A 20986-nucleotide genomic window follows, 5' to 3' on the forward strand; every position below is an offset into this window, starting at 1 on the left:
TTGTTACATTATGCTTTTGGTGCAAAGACCAATTTCTCAGCTGAAGTAGCTGCTGAGCAGTGAACAGAGCCCTGGGTGTCCATAGTGTCCCAAACCCGTCACCTTGATTCTGTCACTCCTTGATGTGCACCCTGGTCGGGTCATACACCTTCTCTGAGCCTGAGTCTTTGTATCCGCACAATGGAGTTAGATCCATGATCTCTAAGGTTCCCTCCCTGGTTGGCGATTCTGTTTCTCATGTGAGGCATCTGAGTTAGGCTTGGGGGAAGTCAGCAATCGTGTTATCTATTACCGAATAACAAATCACCCCAACACTTAGCAGCTTCAGCAACATTTATTATCTCACAGTTTCTGTGGGTCAGGAATCCAGGCTCAGCTCAGCGAGGGGCCTTCTGTCAAGCTCTTGGCCAGACTAGCAGTCACTGTAGTGTTCAGTGGTGGGGAACATCCACTTCCAAACTCATTCTTGTAACTGCTGACAGAATTCAATTCCCCCGTGGTTATCCTCCAGGGACTGAAGTCTTGTTGCTGGATGCTGGCCAGAGACAACTGTTCCTTGCCAGGTGGGCTCCATGGGCTACTCAAAACAAGGCAGCTGGATTTCCCCAGAGTGAGAGCCCTGAGAAAGAATCAGAAGGAAGGAGAGAGAGAGATGCCCAAAATAGAACCCACAGTCTTTTTGTAACCAGATCTTGGAAGTGGCATTACATAGCTTCTGCTGAATTCTACTCATCAGAGGAAAGTCAGCAAATCTAGCTCACATTCAAGGGGAGGGGATTACACAAGGCATGTATAGTGGGAGACAGGGATCTGTGGGACATTTAAGAGCTGGCCAACCACAGCAACTAAGGGAGAATTATCAGGGAATTGCCTCATCGTTGAAATCGTAGGATTCTAATTATCCATTGGTTCATTCCTACAGCAAACATCATTCATTGCCTTCCATGACAATGCCTCATATTACATGCTCTGAAAGAGCAAAGATAACCACTAAGAAAGTCCTTGTCCCTGTCTGTTCTCAGTGAAGCGGATATGCGAGACTATCAGAATCACTGGAGGCTGTTTCCCAGTTATGTGTACCCACAAAGATTCTCCACTCACATTGATCCTAATATGCTTTCCTGTTAAGAACTACTAATAAGAGAAAGGCTAAAACTGGTACTTGAAGGACCAACTATAGGATAATGTAGAAATAGGGCAGGACTGTAAGAGGGTTCTCCTGCTGCCAGACCCAGAAGCATTATTAGAAGAAGCAAATGTTACATGATGCCAACTTCCAATAAAGAACCAGAGGGTGACTGCCTCCTAAGGAAACACTTCCAGTGCCTTCCTTATTTCACTTAATTCTCTCTTTTTCTGTGTCCATTTTTCCCCACCCGTTAGCCAACTCCACTGAGGACAATGTCCTACCTGTTTATATCCCTATCCTCGTCTTCGGGGCCCCATCCCATAAAGTCTCTCTCCTGTCAATCTTTCCTTTTAGTTTATTTAGTTAATATTTTCAATTTTGCCTGTGGTACATATTCACTAGGTTAATGTTAACTTTAAATAAAATAAAATGAGGTACAAAGTACTACAGGAGTTTAGAGGGGGTAATAAACTTAACCAAGAATATCATTTGAAATCTTCCTAAGAAAGAGATGGAATTTATATTTGGTTTCCTTTGAAATTCATATTTGCTGGTAAAGTTTTGTCACATATTGCTGCTTGGAGGTGAGCGCCTTGTGTAGAGCACAATCAGGTCAGAAGGAGGCTGTTTATGCCTTCAATTTTAGTCATCCATGACCTTTAGAGTTTTCTGCCTCCCTTTATCTTTCTTCATGGCAACACTCAGGGGGAAAATGTTGTTATCTTCACGAAATGCTGATACTGTGCACTGTGGGCATACATGAGAAGGCTCCATATGGTACAAATGCTCCCAAATGGGTTAAATAGTATCCCTCCGAAATTCATGTCCACCCAGAACCTCAGCATGTAACCTTTTTTGGAAATACAGTCTTTACCGATGTAACTAGTTAAGGATCTAGAGCTATAATCACTCAGGATTTAGGTCCATCCAATGATGTCCTTATAAGAATAGGAGAGGACACAGAGACATAAAGAAGGGCCTGTGGAGACAGAGTCGGTGATTGGAGTTATGCCATCACAAGCCAAAGAATGCCAGGAGCCATCGGAACCTGGAAGATGCAAGGAGGGCTTCTCCGCTAGAGCCTTTGCTGGGAGTGCAGCCCTGCCAACATCTTGATTTCAGTCTTCTGGCCTCCAGATCTGTGAGGGAAGAAATTTCTATTATTTTAAGCTACCAAGCTGTGATAATTTGTTTCAGTAGCCTCAGGAAACAAATGCAGTCTCCAAACACCCACTGAACTATGGGTAACTCAGACACAAATGCATCAGTAATGATTTCCCTAAGATGAGTGCTAAGTATTCAAGTCCTCTTGTACCCAAGGTGGGATGTTTTCTGCTTTGGGGACATTGCAGAAGAGGAAGAAAAGGAGGAAAGAGAAATGAAGTGTTGGAAGTGCTTTGGTTTTCTGGCCAAGGGTGTGCCTTGGTTGAACACTGGCCACCATTCCTTAGAAAGTGTCACTGCGGAAAGTGTGCATGGATCTGCAGATGGTGTCTTCCAGAGTGAGGCAGGTTAGTGAGACTGTGGGGCCGCTACATTCCAGTTAGAACTAGAGGGTTATAGGAATTGTGAGAGTTATTCCTTCATAGAAACTGCGAAAGTAGCATAATCTATGAGGCACTGACTATGAGTGTGATCTCACAGGTTGAGAGAAGGAGGCTAACTGGGAAAGTTCTAGTGGAGTCAAGGATGACATGAGATGGGGAGCCAAGGGGCATGACAGAAGGCAGGCAGTGTCTGTTGGAGTTAGGCATGCAGACCTTGGAGCTAGATCAGCTCTTGTTTTGCATCCCTGCTTTGTTTCTTATCACCTATATAATCTGAAGTGACTCTAAACCTTTCTAATCACTAAAATCGGAGAGAAGTAGAACCTATCTTTTGTTATGTGAGAGCTAATGCAATAGTGTTCAGAGAACATAGGATTATGTGCTTAAAACTTAGCTTAACAAACATTAATCATCGTCATCATGACTATTATTTTGGGCTAGGACACTGTTTTAGTGAATTGGAACTGTCATGATAGACACAAGCAAGGAGCAAAATTCATTGATTAGGTTAAACCATGCAGGGCCTATGGCCCTTTCAGGCTCAGAAAGGAGACTTTCTTTGGACCTTATGCTATTCCCTTGAAATTCCATCAGTTGAAGTATGACTGTGTATTTATTCTTCCAAGACTGGAATTTCACAATAATTGATGATTTACAAAACTACTCATTTATATATAAAACAACTATTAAGAACTTTCAAAGAGTGAAGTAGAAAACTAGAGACAGTTATTTTATTTAAGGAAAGAATGAGTTAGCTAGCTCATTTTAGAAAGAACAAAATTTGACTTTTGAACCAACATGTCATAAAAATTAAAATATAAATACAGGCAGACCACAGCGTTGCACTGTCCACACACTGTCCACACAGTAACCGCCAGCAACATGTGGGCTGTTGAAAATTTGAAATGTGTCTAGTCTGAACTGCAGCACTCAGATTGGTGCTCACAGGACCACATGCCCAGAACTCACCTTCCTCCGTCTCTAAACCTCTCCCAAAGAGTCAGCTTCCAAGAATGCTAGACCTGTGTGTCTGGGTTCTTTACTAACAATTAGCAGAGTTCTTTGTTTGGGAGTTTGGTTTTGGGGGAAAAAAAACCAATCCAGACAAATACAGACATGAATAGTTCTCTCTTCGCCTCGCCCCCTCCAACTATAGAATTAGACAATTCTATAATCTCCATCTGAAAATATCAGTATCTAATAACATAGCATCACTCAAGGAAATGACTTTTCTGCACCTAACTCTTCCCTGCTCCAATTCAGTCCCTATCCTGCAGTTCTTCTCATGGTGGAGGGAAAACAGCCTACTCCATCCAGCTATGGGCCCTCCCCCGTGTTTGCAAATAGTTAATAAATTAACCTTGCTTCTTTTTATATTGAATACATTAAAAATTTTTCAGTGTTTCACTGGTTTGGGGCTTGTTTGATTTTGATTTCTTGACCTTAACCTGATTCTACTTGAGTTTCGAAGCATTAAATTCTTTCAGGTACTTTCAGAGTCATTTTCTAAACTTGTTTCCGTTGGTCTTTTTAGAGCTCCGCCCTTCTTCTGCAAAGGACTTGGTATTCCACTATAGCAATGAGAACAGTGTTTTAAAGCATGGCATATAGAATGGAAAAAAGAACCCTCGGTTTCCATGCTTTATACTTCTCTTTATCCTCAATCAGTACCTATTCCCCATCACAGTACCAGAGTCACACTGATTCATGTTCAATGTCTTTACCACTCTTCCCTGTCATTCTTGTACTACCTCCAATTCCGAGCAAGATATTTGTTTCCCTGTCTTTCCTGTTACCCTGCAGTTTTCATCTTAGGTTCCATTCTATTTGCTTTAAATTTGGCAAAGAAAAACTATTAAGAAAGGCGGTTTTTAAGGTTGTAAGTGAAATTGTGTAAAATAAGAGCTCAAATCTCTTTTATTTCTTTAGCTTATCTTATTTCCCAAAGTGAAAAATGCACCTGCTACTCAAACCATAATTCTTTGGTCAGCAGCTTCTTGGTCAGAATGAAATTCCTTCCCTTCCCTTCAAAAATAGCAAATATATCAAGAGCGTTGTTTCACCGTACATATTGAATTATGGAATACCCATAATATTTCCTGGCCCTGAAGATTTCTTAATGTTTGCAGGATGTAGTTCCAGAACACTATTAACTCAGCTAAAGATCCATAAAGGGCAAGTGAATTTGGAATCAGAAAAAGACGCTGATACACATTCTTTTTATTTTTAGCATGTTTTTTGCATTGTAGGTAGCCTACAGTGTTTTCCAGTGATTAATAATGAAATCGATGATTAAAATAACTTTGGCTAGTTGGTAAAAGCTTGATGATCAAAAACTAAGTTACAAAAATATTAAAACCGTATGTAAAATAAAAAATAAATTTTAAAAAATAAAATGAAAAAGAAATGAAACTCAAGGCTTTACATCTTTTAGCAATCTTCATTGAAATGAATAAAAAATAGTACATTTCCATTATGGAAAGCAGAACCATTGAATAAAAGCATAAATAAGAAATAAAATTATTTTAATGAGTTTTTAATTTTTAATTTCTGAATTTTTTTAATGTCTGAGACTCCTTCTTGTTCATATTTATCTCACTGCCTGGTAACCTGTTCTTTTTTTTATAGCCTCAGTACTCAATGAGGATGCTACTTGGACTTCTTTTCAGCCTCTTAATGTCCACCATGAATCCTCTGTCCCAGGAACAATTACTCCAATTGTCCAGGTAAATCTCTTTCCATGCTAAGTCCTGATTCTCTTCAAAGGCCTACTGCTTTTTCTAATGCTGGTGCATATGCTTGTCTCACTATCAGTAGCTGATATGGAGTGGATCCATCTAGTAACTGTGTAAGTCAGACCGGTTAACTTCACAGGAATATAGGCCCTCCCTCATGTCTCCCACTGCCTTGCAAAACAGACAAGATCTGCCAACAGATCACACATCCCAAACTACCACAGTGGCTCTGTTCCCACCGTCATCCATGTAACTCTGATATGAAATCAGGGAATCCATAACTTGCTGCACAAGGTAGGAACAGGCTTATCCAATCTAACAAGCTCTGAATCTACCTCCATCCCCTTCTCCTACACTGTGAACTTGTGACAGAGTCCCAGAAAAGCTGGCATTCTGACAGGGTACCATGAATGCAAGTGTATCAGTACTTTTAAAGAGAAACTAGAAACCCAATTGCTAAGTAGAGATAGTAGAGTTTTTGAATTCAACCCTACATTCTACAGTCAGGCCACTCACTGTGCAGCACAATTAATTGGCACCAGAAACTCAAAAGAAAAATGTATATGTATCAGGAAGTCCTTTACACCTTGGCCTCCAGTGAGGTTAGACCAAGAATGCAGGTAAAGCCAGGTACTGCCAAGGATAAATTTAAGATGATGTCAACATGTAGCTCTCTATCACAAGGGGAAGAAAAATCGAAATTGTAGTTACATGGACAAATAATTTTATCAAAATGGCTGCAAACACCCAGGAGACTATATTCTCCACTTTTCAACTGCATTTTTGTGAAATGCACAAAGACCTTATGTCCCAAAGCTTTGTTTTTTCCCCCACGTCTGTCCTCTCTCTGAAAATATCATGCATTATCTTTTACTGAATTGTTGGCTGAACTCTGTTTCCCCTTGATCTCTGTTCCCATTCTGATCCTAGCTTTTGAAGAAACTTATAGCAAAGCTTGCTTTGGCCTGACAGACACAGAGCATGGGTCAGGCATTTGATATGTTTGGATTTCCATAGCAGCTCCATCCCTTACTAACTTCATGACCTTGGAAAACTACCTGGCATCTGTCACCCTCAGCTTCCTCATCTGTTAATGACAATGCCCAAGGTATGAGCAATATGTTACCCAAGCACCAAGAGTAGGGGCCCAATTAGAGATAAGATAAGTACGAACCCTCCAGGTTTAAATGGAGGCTTTAGAAATTTAAGAATTCCAGAAGTTCCTTTCATGTACAATACCCTGCACGTGGGCTCGGAAGAACATAAAACCTCCAGGGTAACCACACACCTTCTCTCTAGGCAGGCACATAAGCCCAGCCTGATCAAACTGGAGATCTGAATAGAATTGAAACAAAAGTTCCTTTTGCAGAGATGGCTCTCCTGGATACAATGCAGAAGCTTAATCCCAAATCTTTTCTGTATTCCCCTGCCAAATGCAATGACAGGTGGCAATTTCACTAAGCTCTGAAAGTCATTTAATCCATTCTGGAAATTATTTAAGGTCCCCTCACTCCATTGCCCAGCCTCCCCTCTTGGTGCATGAACACCCAAGGATATCTCCTAGTTTTGAAAATTCCTGATTCTGGAACATGCTGGGGACTCCTTTGCCACGAAGGAACATTCAGTGATGTGTTCCTAAAATCAGAGTCCAATTCACCATGCCTGGATTTCTTAACATTACTAATAAGAAAATTTCCATGCAGATGTAGTTCAGGTAATATAGGGCAGGGCTGGTGAAGAGATTACAGTTTTCTTCTTATTTTAATAAATAATGGTGCTAAGATCAAATACATGTGCATGTATCAGAACATGAGATCAATAAAACTCATATATAAGGTAAAGATGAATATTGACTTCACTAATTACCTTTCCTCTACTTTGACTCCAAGAAAGACTTTTCTTCAGCACCCTATCAGATCAGGAGCCTCCCACCATGTTGAAGTCTGAGCTGAAAAAATAGGATCCAAATTGTTCCAGGGCTGCCATTTGGGAGACTTTTGCCTGCACCCACCTTTTGTGGAAGTACGGGCAATTCCAGGGAAGTGTATTTCTGCTCCTACACGGCTGACCTGACTTGACAAGCTATCCGGGAAAGCACAGGAGAGAACCTGAGACAGCCACTGTCCCTCCAGCTGCCTCAAGGCCTGATGGCTGTCCATGTCCAGTGGAATCCAGGGCACTTATATTTCATTGTCTGTGACAAAGTCAGCAACTCTCTACTATAATAGAGTCAGATGCCCATTGCACTCCTCTACAGTTCCCAGCCATTTCTAGTGGGGTGTGACCATGTCTCCAGCTGTGCCGATGAGCTGTGAGGGAAAGATGATGTGAGTCACTTGGGGGAGGAGACAGTGAAAAACCCGCGAGTGGTGCTCCTTTCTCTCTTTCCTTGCTTCAGGGACCAGTGCCATTCCAACATTCCAGATGGCAGCATGTCTTCAACCAGAGACTCCAAGTGACAACTGCCAGCAGAGTCCCCGAATGACCACCCTGACCCTCAGTTCACGATGGATTTGTCATGTGTACAACAATAAACCTTCAGGATTTCATATTATTTGGGTACCACGGCATAACCTAGCTGATCCCATCTAGTACATCCTAAAACCCAAACCCTTTTTCCTACTCCACACTGGGAGGATTTACCTTCCTTATACCCAGAAGTCTAAGCCACCCACCAATAATGTGAGATGACAGTCACAACAATGCAGAAGTAACATCTGACCAAAATGCCCATTGTGTGTACGTGCATTAATAACTGGAAATGGTCACAGTATCATCTCTGGACAGTAGAATTATGGACAAATTTAATTTCTGCTCTTTATATCATTCTGAATTTTTTCTAGTTTCCTTCAATGTATGTGTATTCCTTTTATAATCAGAAAATAATATTAACATTATTTTAAAAAATAAATTTGTTGCATTGATATCAGTAAAACATCTCAGGGCATATGGGCATTCAAAACAAAATGGTTCTTCTGCACTACAGGCACAATTTGCTTCTAGCTTCTGCCTCAGCCATCTCTGGGCTCACCAGTCTCACCCATGGCATCTGTGGGGGCCTGCAATCTCATCGTTCTGACCATAAGCCACACGTTTTTGGCCCTAGACCTGCACTAGATCACAGACTCCAGGAGGGAAGGTCAACATCCCACTGAGACATAGTGTGAGCAGGGCTATGCCCCCTCCCAGCCTCTGGGGGCAAACCTGCCCCATGCCCCAGTCTGAGCCTCCAGCATTCTCTGGTTTGTGGGTGCATTACTCCAGTCCCTGCCTCCTCTTCCTCGTCACCTCTTCTTCTCCTAAGGATACACATGATTGTATTTAGGGCCCACCCAGATAATCTAGGATAATCTCCTCTCTAGATCCTTAACTTAACATCTTTTGCCTTAGAAGGTAATATTCACAGGTTCCAGGGATTAGCATATGGACATACACTTTGAAGGGCCATCATTCAGCCCACTACACCTAGCATATGATGAAATTAGCCTTCCACAGTATTTGTTAAATGGTAAATAAATTGTGAAAAGGGAATGAGCCCTACGAGTTCAACCTCCTCCTTCCAGAAGCCTGACTTACCCTTCCTTCCCCAGGCCTGACTAAAGACACCTTATCTACTCCAAACTGCCTATGCCTAATCTTATTACCACACGTTATAAGAGCATGTCTGGGGAAAAAAGTGCATTAGGACCTGAACGTGTGGCCCTTGACCGGATAATACATTTTTGGCAGAGCTCCTTTGGAAGAGGAAAGGCCTTGTTTCCCTTTGTCCTATTGGCTGTTTAATAAAGGCAGTAGCGTGCTGAACGGATCCACATGCTGTTTGCCGGCCCTTTCTCTCCAGGCTGATGGGAGGATTAATCTCCATTGGTGATACTTCTTTCTTTTGCAGTGGAGTCAGCGGGAGCTCCCAGAGTGAATCTCACCAGATGGAAGGCTGGAGGTCCACGCAGTGCCTAACATAGAATCAACACTGTAATTATTAGTCACATTAAAGAATCAAAGTCGTTGAGTAGAGAGGCCTGCTATGGCAATCTGTGTGAGGATAACTAATGGGGGAAAGAATGCATAGCTCTTACCTGTCATTAAAACTGTTTTTCTCTTCTTAGGTGAATCAGAAATAATACAGTACAGTGATATCTTGACTTCTTCAGAGAACTTGGATCCCCTCAGGCATTGTCCAAAATTGGCATTTCTGGTCAAGCTCATTCCCGGGGCCATGCCATTGTGATAGACTCAAACCATGGACTGGATTTAAGACACATCTCTCCTTGTATTGAGTCTTAAATTTTGTATTAGTGTGAATTCCCAACATCTTTGAAGCATCGGAAGGCCATAAATTATGAAGGACTGGTTTCACGTCTGCATGGGCTGGGGAGCCGGCTCCCCCTACCCTGCACCATAACCTCCAGTTGTGAGCAGGAATGTTGAATTCAGAGAGCTGACATTTGATGACCTTACCTGCACCCTCCTTGTCCAGACAGGTAGAACACGAGTACATATTTGCTACTGACACGAGTGTCCCCAAGGAGCCCATGTTTAGGGATTAAAGGGAAAGCACTGATAAAAGGGCTGCAGTTCTCCTGGAGGAGGCCAGCCGGGGCTGTGAGGAGGTCCAGGGGACACAGGGCTATGAGGACAGAGCCCACGGGTGGAGACAAGGGGCACTCCCCAGTGAATGTGCCCATCACTGCTGACTCCAGGCGGGCTCCGGATCCCTTTGCTGAGAGGGATGGCCATGAAAGCTCCCACAGCATCAGATGGAGGAAGGGCACCCACGTCCCCATGTCCCTTTCACTTCCATTTTATTTGTTTAGCTCTTGCCTTCCCTGCACAGGCTCGCTCTAACATCTTAGCCCTGGCTGCTTTGTGGCTGCCTGTCTCTTGCTTCCCTGCTCACAGCAGTAAAGCCTTGATCAGCCAAGAGCAAAGAAAGTTAGCCCCACTAATCCATTTCTTTTTTTTTTTTTAAGATTTTATTTATTTATTTGACAGACACAGATCACAAGCAGGCAGAGAGGCAGGCAGAGAGAGAGAGGGAAGCAGGCTCCCCGCCGAGCAGAGAGCCCCTTGCGGGACTCGATCCCAGGACCCCGAGACCACGACCCGAGCCGAAGGCAGCGGCCCAACCCACTGAGCCACCCAGGCGCCATTTCTTCAAAACTGCTCATTAATTAGAGTAGCCTTCAACTGAGTTTTTACAAATTAAAATACATATCTTTTTGCCTATAAACAGGAAAAAAAAAAAGAAAGAATGTACTCCAAAATGTAAACAGTGGTGCTAAAGGGATTCTATATTACTTTTGGAGTTAAAACAAATCAATAAAGATATTTTCTAGTTTAAAAAAAAAAAAGAAGTTTGGTTTTGCTCCCTACTTTACCAAGGAAAAGTAAGAAGATCATTCTGAATCTCAGTTTGTGAAAAGATAGGGGTGTTTGGGTATGTGTGCATGCATTTACCCTTCTCATGATGCGTGCACTTGAAGAGCTCAGAGACATCAGAGCCATGAGCACTTTCGCCTTCCATCTGTAAGACCCGGAAGTGTGAATGCTTCATCTCCACTCCCCTGCTTGGGCAGAAGAAGCAGTTAACACCTCCTCTCCAAATCACAACCGTGTAGCAAAGAGAAGCTGGGCTCCTCTTGGTGAATGCCAGGGACCTTCATGGAGAAGGGGGTGCATGGTGCCTAGTGAACAACCATCCGTAACAAGACAAAATAAAGACGTAATGAAAATGACTGGTAGGGATGTGCACATACACATTCAAACAACCAAGCCGACAGATACTATACATCCAAACAAAGAAATGGGGGAAAAAAATGAAAGAGATAGTGGAATTACTAAAGTGACTGAAAACAGAAGAAGCTGACCTCAAGATGCCCTTGTGTTGAGGGGGAGGAGAAAGAGAAGCAGAAGGGAGGGCAGAATTCCCTCCTCTTGATTTCTTGTCCTAAAGAAATGCTTTGGGAATCTAACAACTCTCAAAAAGCTGTTGGCACTTCCAGTTTCACCTTGGAAGTAGGAAGAGCTTGAAAGAGCATTGAGGCCACACTTAAAACAAGAAATACTGGCACCAAAAAAAACCCCAAAACCAAAACAAACAAAAAAATCTGACAACTTTTCTTGAACCCATAAAAGAGCTGAGGTCACAGAACCAACATTCGACCTCAAATCTCAAATCTGGGAAGAAACAGGCATCTGCAGGGAGAGACCAAGCCAAGTATTTGTTTACCTAGAGCAAACACTGCCAACTTCCAAATAAGCTGATAAGAAGATTTAGTGAAATTTTACACAATCACTAAAGGCTAAGGGTGGGTGAGTGAGCAAGCACAGTCCCTGAGAGCCACAGACCTAGGGGAGCTCATAACCTCTTGCAGGATTTTCTCCACAATCCTCCTGGAGATACTAATAGGGAAAACTTGTGGCCACAGTGCTGGGGAGACAGCAATCACTGCTAAGACTCCACCCAGACTCATATTTCCCATCCTCCCTGTGGAACAAAAGCTTTAATCTACAGGGCGAACAGCAACAAAATCCAACACTTTGGAGCAGTAGTCAGTAGAGCCTCCTGCAGCTGTAAGAAGGGAACAGATTTTTTTAAAGATCTACCCATTGGGGAATGACAGGATCAGGTGCTAAGATAGCACTCAGCTAGAAGAAGTGCAGGGATCCTCGTGAGGGTCTCCTACTGAGACTTGGGTCACAGTGCCTGCAGAAGCCAGGGGCTGGGTCAGAACGTCAGAGTACAAGCCCCTTCCCCCAACCACAGTAAAAGACACCAGGAAAGTTAACAGTAGATTATCGCTGGAAGAAATCTAAGTAACAGACTCCCTCTGGTTAGCAGACACTGAGAAAACTCCTCTGGCAATGTGGCCCACGCTCTAAAAACAAGGTATGGCTACAGAAATTTGAAGCCTGTGGTATACGAAGGGGAACCCAGCACAAAAAAAAATCTTCAAAATTTGCCTGAATTCTGACTGGATTAACACAAACTTCCACAGTAAAGACATTGAAGAAAAACAGACGAGTTCATCTCCAAGCATAATAAATACTTACTTGTATATCCTCCTGTATTTTCTATCCTACAAAACATGGACAGTTCTCTACAAAAAAAAGAAAAAAAGGAAGGAAGGAAGGAAGGAAAGGAGGGAGGGAGGGAGGAAGGGAGAGAAAGAAAGAAAGAAAGAAAGAAAGAGAAAAGAAAAGAAAGAAAGAAAGAAAGAAAGAGAGAGGAAGGAGAGAAGGAAGGAAGAGGCATGTTAAAAGTAAGGAAGACTGAATCTGAAAAGATAAAATAATCAATAGAAACAGACTCAGGTTGGAGATCAGCCAGGGAATTTAAAACAACAATGACTAATCTGTTAAAGGTGCTAATGGAAAACATAGACAACATGCAAGATAGGTAATTTCATCAGAGAGAGAGAAACCATGCAGAAGAATAAAAAGATCAGATCAAGACCATAGTAACAGAGACAAAGAATGTCTTCAACAGAGCATCCAAGAACTATGCAGTATCAAATTGTTTGTTACATGTAAAATTGGAATCCCAAAGGTAGAAAATAGAAAGAATAGGGCAGAAGAAATACTTGAATAAATAATGGTGGAGAATTTCCTAAAAGTAATAGCATATACTAATCACAGATCAAAAAACTCAGAAAGCACCCAGGAGATTAAACACACACACCACATATTCAGCTACGCTTATTATACCAAAACATCTGGAAATCAAAAACCAAAAAAATCTTACAGGCAGCCAGAGGGAAAAAAAAAACACATTGCTGACTAAGGAACAAATGAAAACCACAAGAGATATGGGTTATTATGAGATATAATAAACACTTATAATGACCAAAGAATAAACCGACTATACTGAGTGCCGGTGAGAATGAGAGGAAACTGGGACTTGTATTGCTGGTGGAATATAAAATGGCACAGTGACTCTGGAAAGCAGTTTTCCAGTTAGTTATGAAGACAAATACACATTTATCATATATCTCCCTACCCTTTGCTATTTCCCTTAGACAAATGAAAAGGGATACTCACACAAATGTTGTGCACAGTTGTGTGGGGTAGTTCTATTCACAATCACCAAAGAACTAGAAACAACTCAAATGTCCATCAGTGCGTAAATGAGCTTGAAAAAATACGTTACATGTGTGCAATAAGATTACCCAGTAATGAAAAGGAAAGCACTACCGATAGAGCATGAATGAATTCTAAGGCCCTACGCCGAATGAAGAGCTTCGTCTCAAAAGTTGACATATGATCCCATTTACATTAAAACTCTGGAAAAGGTAAATCTACAGGGATGGAGATGTTTGCCAGGGGTTAATGGCAAGGGGAGGGTGTCCCCACTAAGGGCAGCATGAGGGATTATTTTGGGTGATGGAACTGTTTTGTATATACATTATTGCCTTCACAAGAGTGTATAAGTGTTTAAGCTTATAGAACATTTCCCCCTAAAAAGTGAATTCTGCTGTATATTAATTTTTAATATAATGACAAAAAAAAGATGAAAATAGGTTGAGAAAAAGAGACACTGAAATTTTATAACTCATGCCCAGGCAATGACGTTTATTCTGCCATGATTGTTGGTTGACTTGATCCAGGTTGTAACAGCATAGGGTTTCCTTGGTTGCTGGTAAGATTCTAGTTAAATGCTAGAACATCCCTTCTGCCTTGCCACCAGGGATCATGGAGTTCTGCACTGGTCGGAGAAAGATTCCTTGGCAGAAGTTTAACATCGCACTCACACACTAGAGAACCACCAATATCATGATAAAAAGACATATTAAAGATCTACAATTTTCTGGCTCATTCTATTGAACTATAGCAGAAGAATGGTGATTTATTACTTATGTTTTCTTCTTTCCATATTTTTCTCTCTTGCCTCCAATCTGAGCAGATGGAGCAACTTTTGTTTGCTGCTGCCTCAGAGGAGGTTGGAGCCGGAGACCGCAGAAGTGGCCTGCCGTCCGCCAGCCTTCCTTACTTTGGTTTGCTGTGGCCTGAGCCTAGTGAGAGGCTGCTGCTCAGAACCAAGGGTAGACAGAGAGCTGTTAGAATTCCTTTGAAGGATGGCAGCATCAGAGGAGAGGATGCAGTTGGAAACTTTCAGGTTCCAACAAAGAATGAAGATCCATAGTTGACTGCCTTGCATTGTCCTCAGGTGAACTTGGGGTCGAGGGAAAAACAAAATGTACCAGAGGAGGAAAATCCCCAGCCCAGCGCCAGATCTCCTAATCGTAGAAAAGCTTTCCAAGCCCAAAGGAGCAACAAAGCTTCCAGATGTATATAGAAACCATTCTGATCTAAACAAAGGTGGAGTGAAAACCAGGGCTTCCCACATAGTTTGCTCTGTATGAGTTTTCTGGAAACTGCCAGGAAGAACTCCATTAATGGATAACCTTGTATGTTCTGACAGGTTAGCTAGATGGGGGCTTGGAATTGGGTTACATCTCATTTAAAGAAAATGAAATAGTGTAACATTCCTTGGATACCATCAGTGCTACCATGTCCCCACCATTGTATCTTTAGCACCCATGCTTGCTGGTCCAGTTTCCAAATGCCCAACCCCCCAAGACTATGCCTAAGATCTCTCCATGCCACTGCAGTAAGCTCTGCCTGCATGAGGCACAGGCTTTAACTTCCAGAAAATTAATGCCTCCCCATCTCTACCCCAAGAGCAACCTTCAATCTATGACTAGTGGATAAAGACCCCAGCTCCCCTGTCTCTAGGGTGGGATAAGACATGTGTTTTCTATGGTTTTATACTGTTTACTTAATTCCAGTGGAATTAAGTGTCAGTTGCCCAAAGTGGTAAATTTCTTGATAAAATCCTCATGATGTCTTCCTTCCTTTCTCCGTCTCATTTCCCCATCGACTTACTAGTATTTCCTGACTTCACTTCCTATATACTGTATATGTTAATGTTACTATGTCATAGGCTAAAGTTTGCATCCACCCCCCACAAAAATTTTATGTAGAAACCTAATCCCCAGTGTGATGGTGTTTGGAGGTGGGGTCTTTGGGAGATAATTACATCAGGAGGGAGGAGCCCCATGAGTGGGATTACTGCCCTTGTATAAAAGACCCCAGAGTGCTCCCTAGCTCTTTCTGCCATGTGGGACACAGCAAGACTTAGACTTTCCAGCCTGTGAGAAATAAGTGTCTGCTGTTTATAGGCCACGTAGTTGATGGTGCTTTTGTCACAGAAGTCCGAATGAATTAAAACACGATGGAAACCACTGCCACTCAAATCCTTAGTGCACAGTCTGCTTCTGCGCAGCCCCAAAATGAAGACTCCCAAGGTCTTGACTGCAAATTTATATGTCTACATTATTTTTAAAATTTATGTGTTTCCAGATTATTGTTGGGAAGAACATTTACTCCCCCGTAAGGGGAAGGATGGTCAAAACATCCCCACATTCTTACTGTCTACCTGCTCTCACCCCTACATGGGAGGAGCAAGTCATCTTGCTGGTGAGTTCAAGGAGAGGAATGGAGCACATCTGGCCCTTCCCAGCCCGGATCTGCCTGCTCTCTGAGAGGGCGCCTTCTGGTCAATCCAGCCCTGTGGCACTTTCCAGGCCAGCATAAGCACATGTCTCATTCCTACGTTAAGAACTGATACTTATCCTATTTTTAAAAAGGTTTTATTTATTTGACAGAGACACAGTGAGAGAAGGAACACAAGCAGGGGGAGTGGCAGAGGGAGAAGCAGGCTTCAAGCTGAGCAGGGAGCCCACCCAGATCATGACCTGACCCAAAGGCAGAAGCTTAACAACTGAGCCACCCAGGGGCTCCAGTATTTAACCCAATTTGATTAATAATCTAAGCCATTCTCTAATTTTCTGATCAATCTCTCAGTGATAAATCCCAATTTTGATCTTCCTCTATCTCCTGTGTTTTATTTCTCAACTGATTCCCAAGAGAGTGAGAGGGCAAAAAATGGTATTTAGTTGTTGTTTTAAATGTTCTCCCAACTCTTCTTGAAATTAAACATACATTTCACTTGTTTATGGGTTATTTGTATGAGTTTAGAATTCTACGTTGATAGAATTTCGTTCTTACAGTTCTTTAAAAATGTTGTTCTTTTGTCTTTTTTGTGTATGTGTGAGAAAACTACTGTCATCCTCAACTTTTTGTTCCTTTGTTTACAGCATGTCTTCTTTTCTGGCTGCTTTTAAATTTTTCTATCACTGGATTTGAGCAATTAGAATACTGTGTGCCTTGGTTAGATTCATTTTCCTTATGTTTCTCTTCTTGGAGCTTTCTGACCTTCTTAGATCTACGGGTTTTTAGTTTTCACAAATTTGGAAATTTTTCAGCTATTACTATTCAAATTATTTTTCTTTTCTCCTCCCTCCTTCAGGGCTCAAATTCCATATGTATTAGGTTGTTTAATATCTTCTAATGTTTTTTAATCCTTTTTTCTCTGTGGTTCATTTTGAGCTGTTTCTATTACTATGCTTGCAAGTTCACTAACATTTTCTTCTGCAAGTCTGATCTAACATTAATTCCATCCAGAGTATTTTTCATCTCAAATACTGTAGTTTTCATCTCCATGAATTTAACTTGGGTCTCTTTTATATCTCCCGTGACTCTACTTGATGTTTTGAACATCTGGATTACAGTTACAAGTATTTTAATTTCCTCGTGTACTAAATTTAACATCTGCATCAGTTCTTGGTTTTGCTTGGCTGGGTTTTTTTTTTTTTCCTCTTAATTATGGGTTGTGTTTTCCTGAATCTTTTTGGCATGCCTAGTAATCGTTGATTGGGCACCAGAGATTATGAGTTGTACCTTGTTGGGTGCTGGATATATTTTTTTATTCCTATAAATATTCTTGGGTAGCTTTGTTCTAAAATTCACTTGGAAACTGATCCTTCCCACCCACCCCTAGCTTTTTTGAGGTGTAATTGACAAATAAAAATGTAGATATTTAAATGTGATAAAACAATGTGATAATTTCATAACCACATATACTGTGAAAGGATTCCCCCATCAACTTAATTAACATATACTTCACTACACATATTTAACAACCCCCCCCTTTATTTCCTTGGTGAGAATATTGAAGTTCTCCTCTCTTAGCAAATTTCAATTATACAATATGGTATAATCAGCTACGGTTACCATGTTTTACATTGGGTCCTGAAAAACTGAATATTTGTATGCTTTCACAACCTCTTCCCATCCCCACCCACCCCTCTCAGCCACCTTTCGACTGTTTCTATGAATTCAACTTTTTGTTTCTTGGTTTTTGTTTTTTGGGTTTGCTTTGTTTGTTTCCACATATAAGTGATACCAGGGGAAACTGATTGTTTTGACTCTTTCGTTTCAGACTTGTTAAGCAGGTCCAGAGCAGAGGTCCATCTAGAGCTAATCAATTCCCACAGCTGCAGCAAGACCCCTTTGAGTCCCTATCCCGTGATGTATGAGGTTTGCCAATCTAGTTTGAAGGAACAGGCACAGTGGGAGTGATGGCCACCATTCCCCTGGTCCTTCTGGGTGCTTTTTCTCAGGTCTTTGGTTATTTTCTCATCTGTTTGTGCCAAGTTAGTACTCTACTGGAGACTCAGGGGCCTCCATGTATCTCTAGAGTTCTCTCTCTGTGCAGCTCTCCTCCCTCCCGGGCTCTAGTCCCTGCACTCAGCCACTTCGGTCTCCATGGACTTCGACTCAGGGACATTTCCAGGCTCTCCCTGTGCTCTCGGCCATAAGCTGCTGCAATTTTAACATTCACCTGGTTTGGTTCCCATTTGTCAGGGATTACCGTCCTACTCTGCAAAAAGGAAGATAAAATAAAGTCTTTGTCACGCAGAAAAGTTGAGAGCACTCATGACTAACAAACATGTTAGAGGAAGTTCCTCTGGCAGGAGAAAAAGGATGCCAGATGGAAATTTGGATCTACACAAAGGAATGAAGAATGTCATAAGAGGTAAACATCTGGATAAATATAAAATCCTTTTATTCAAATGCATAGCCAGTTCCAGTCCACTTATGGAATAGTCCATTATCTTCCCACTGAAATGAAATGCCTCCTTTTGATCAAATTTCTTAAGTACACTTGGATCTATTTCTCTGTTCTCTATTCTATTTCAGTGACCTACTTGTCTACAATTATATACTAGTGCAACTCTGGTTTTATTTCAATCACTATATAATTTGTTTAATATTTGTTAGGACAAGTTCACCTTGCTCTTCATTTTCAAAATTTGCTTGAAAATTTCCCCATGTTTATTCTGTGACATAAACTCTTAAAAAGCACTATATTCACTCCTCCTGCCAAAAATAAATTTTTATATGTTTATATATTTCATATATATTTATATTATATCTATTATGTATTTGTATATGTAAAATATATATATATAAATTTCTGTTGGAATTCTGACTAAAATTATCATAAATACATACATTAATTTGTAATGCAACAGTTAGCTATGAACAAGTTTTCATTAGGTGAAAGAGATCACAAGATGCTGGGCCTGGAGAGTCAAGATGGCGGGGAAGTAGGAGGAGGCACCATTTCAACCTGTACCCTAAAGTGAGCTGATTACCTACCAAAGAACTCCGACCACCCATGAAATCAGCCTGAGATCAGAATTATACACGTCTGGATCTCTACAGGAGCAGAAGATGCCAGTGGCAGGTAAAGCAGACTGGGAGCATCGGACTGATATCTGAAGATAAACAAAAGGGGGAGGGAGCCACCAGAGGTGACCGATCGGAAAGTAACACCCCAACACCAGAGTGCTCTGCGTCTGGGGACCAGCATTAACTTGGAGTCTGGTTGAAAGCACTCAAAAACAAACAGCAAAGGATCGCGGGGGGTAATAGTGGGAACCTGGGCAGTTAGGGTCAGGAACCTAAGTCCCTGGACCCAGGACAGCCTCCCCTGGCGCGGAGCCAGAGAGAGTGCGGCGGAGAAATCAGGTCTCCGTCCCTGAGCCGCCAGTGCACCTGACCCGCCAGCGCGCCGAGAACGAGTGGGGTCTGGCTCCCTTGAGGGGCTGGGAGCCTGGCCAGACGGCAATCCTGAAACACGCGCGTCCCACACCCTCCCTTGGGATAGGTGCTACTAGGCGCTAGCCTGGAGCTCTGGCAGCCGGAAAAACCAGACATTCCCAGCCTGGGACAGTGGGAAAATCTCAGTGTGCGATCTCTGCTCCGAACCTCTCTGGTGGTCTGGAGCTGCCTAGACAGCCACCGCTGCCCTGGTTTTGGGTACAACGAGGAGCTCCTGCATCCCCAGGGACAGTGACTCAGAACCGACTCTGCCAGCAGCTTTTGCAAAACAGTCTGAGGCTTCTCTCTGAGAGGGAGGTTGGGGTGCTGTTTGCTCTCCTCTAAACCTCCAAAAACCATCAAAAGCTGTCAAGGCGAGAGAAAGCAGATGAAAGAACATAAAAACCCCCAGAGAACAAAAGGCTGAAAAAAAACAGTTTCCTCAGAACTCACCCCCTTGAGGGGAGCAGGAGGACCTAACTCAGGGAACATCATTGTCTGAAAACCCACGTGGCAGGCCCCTCCCCCAGAAAACCAACCAGGAAGGAAGAGAAATAAAAAAAGACTACAAGAGAACAATCACCACTACTTCATAAATACAACTTTTATTTTTAACTCTTTACCAATATTCTGGTTCTTTTTTTTTTATACATACAGATAATTTTTTAACCTATTTACCATCACACCGAGATGTCCAGTACATCAAATTCTTTAATAACCTTCTAACCTGAACTTTTTGATACATACACCCGTGTTTTTCTTTTGTTTTTCTATTTTTTAAATTCTTTTTTTCTTTTAACTTAGTTTAGTCTAGTTTATTCTTTTTTAATTTTAATTTTCTACTATACATATAGAGTTAAACTTCAAGGTAATCCCCTTTCCCCAATCAATGCTACCCCTATAGGCAAACCAGTTTCTAATCCCCCTGTAACTTAGGAAAGTTGAGTCCCTTAACAAAAACATCAAGATACCTTCAGGAAGAATCAAAATAAACTTCCTCACTCACACTGAGAATCTATAACCATTCTCCCAATTTTTCCTTCTGTCAGTGTTTCTGTGAATTTGTGTTTGTCCTGATAATATATAAACCTTATACTTGGGGTTCTTTCTGATGAGGGTCTTCCCTTTTTTTTTTTTTTTTTTTGCTTATATATACATATTTTTTTCTCTTGTCATATACTTTTATCACTCTTTTTGTCTGTCTGTTTTTGTTTGTATACTCCACAAATCTTACCTTGTGGCCCATTTGGGCTGAGCCTTCTCTTTTATCTTCCCTTTTTTTCCTATCTCTCTCTCTCTTTTTTTTTTCCTTTTTTCTTTCCCCTTTTTTTTCTTTCTCCTTCTCTATTTTTTTTTTCTCTTCATTTTTCTCTCATTTGGGTGGGGAATCCTGATTGCACAGAAGCGTTCCAGGGTGCACATTGACTGCACCACAATCAATAAGTCCAGCTGCATCTGTTTAGTCATCTCTTACCAAAATGACTAGGAGGAGGAATACCCAACAGAAGAAAAATACAGAGGATGGGCCTTCTGCAACAGAGCTAATGGCTATCGACATAGACAAT

General features: G+C 41.8%; 1 long non-coding RNA gene across 1 annotated transcript; it reads right to left on the bottom strand.

Moving 5' to 3' along the window:
* Positions 1-1782: 1782 nt before the first annotated feature.
* Positions 1783-7564, bottom strand: LOC123925969. Its single transcript, XR_006815121.1, has 2 exons — positions 7278-7564; positions 1783-2268 (listed from the first exon to the last, which is right to left on the bottom strand). It is a non-coding gene; the product is annotated as an uncharacterized LOC123925969 (long non-coding RNA).
* Between the last annotated feature and the right edge of the window lie 13422 nt (positions 7565-20986).

Source organism: Meles meles, chromosome 1 (genome assembly GCF_922984935.1).
Source record: "Meles meles chromosome 1, mMelMel3.1 paternal haplotype, whole genome shotgun sequence".
Taxonomy (NCBI): Eukaryota; Metazoa; Chordata; class Mammalia; order Carnivora; family Mustelidae; genus Meles; species Meles meles.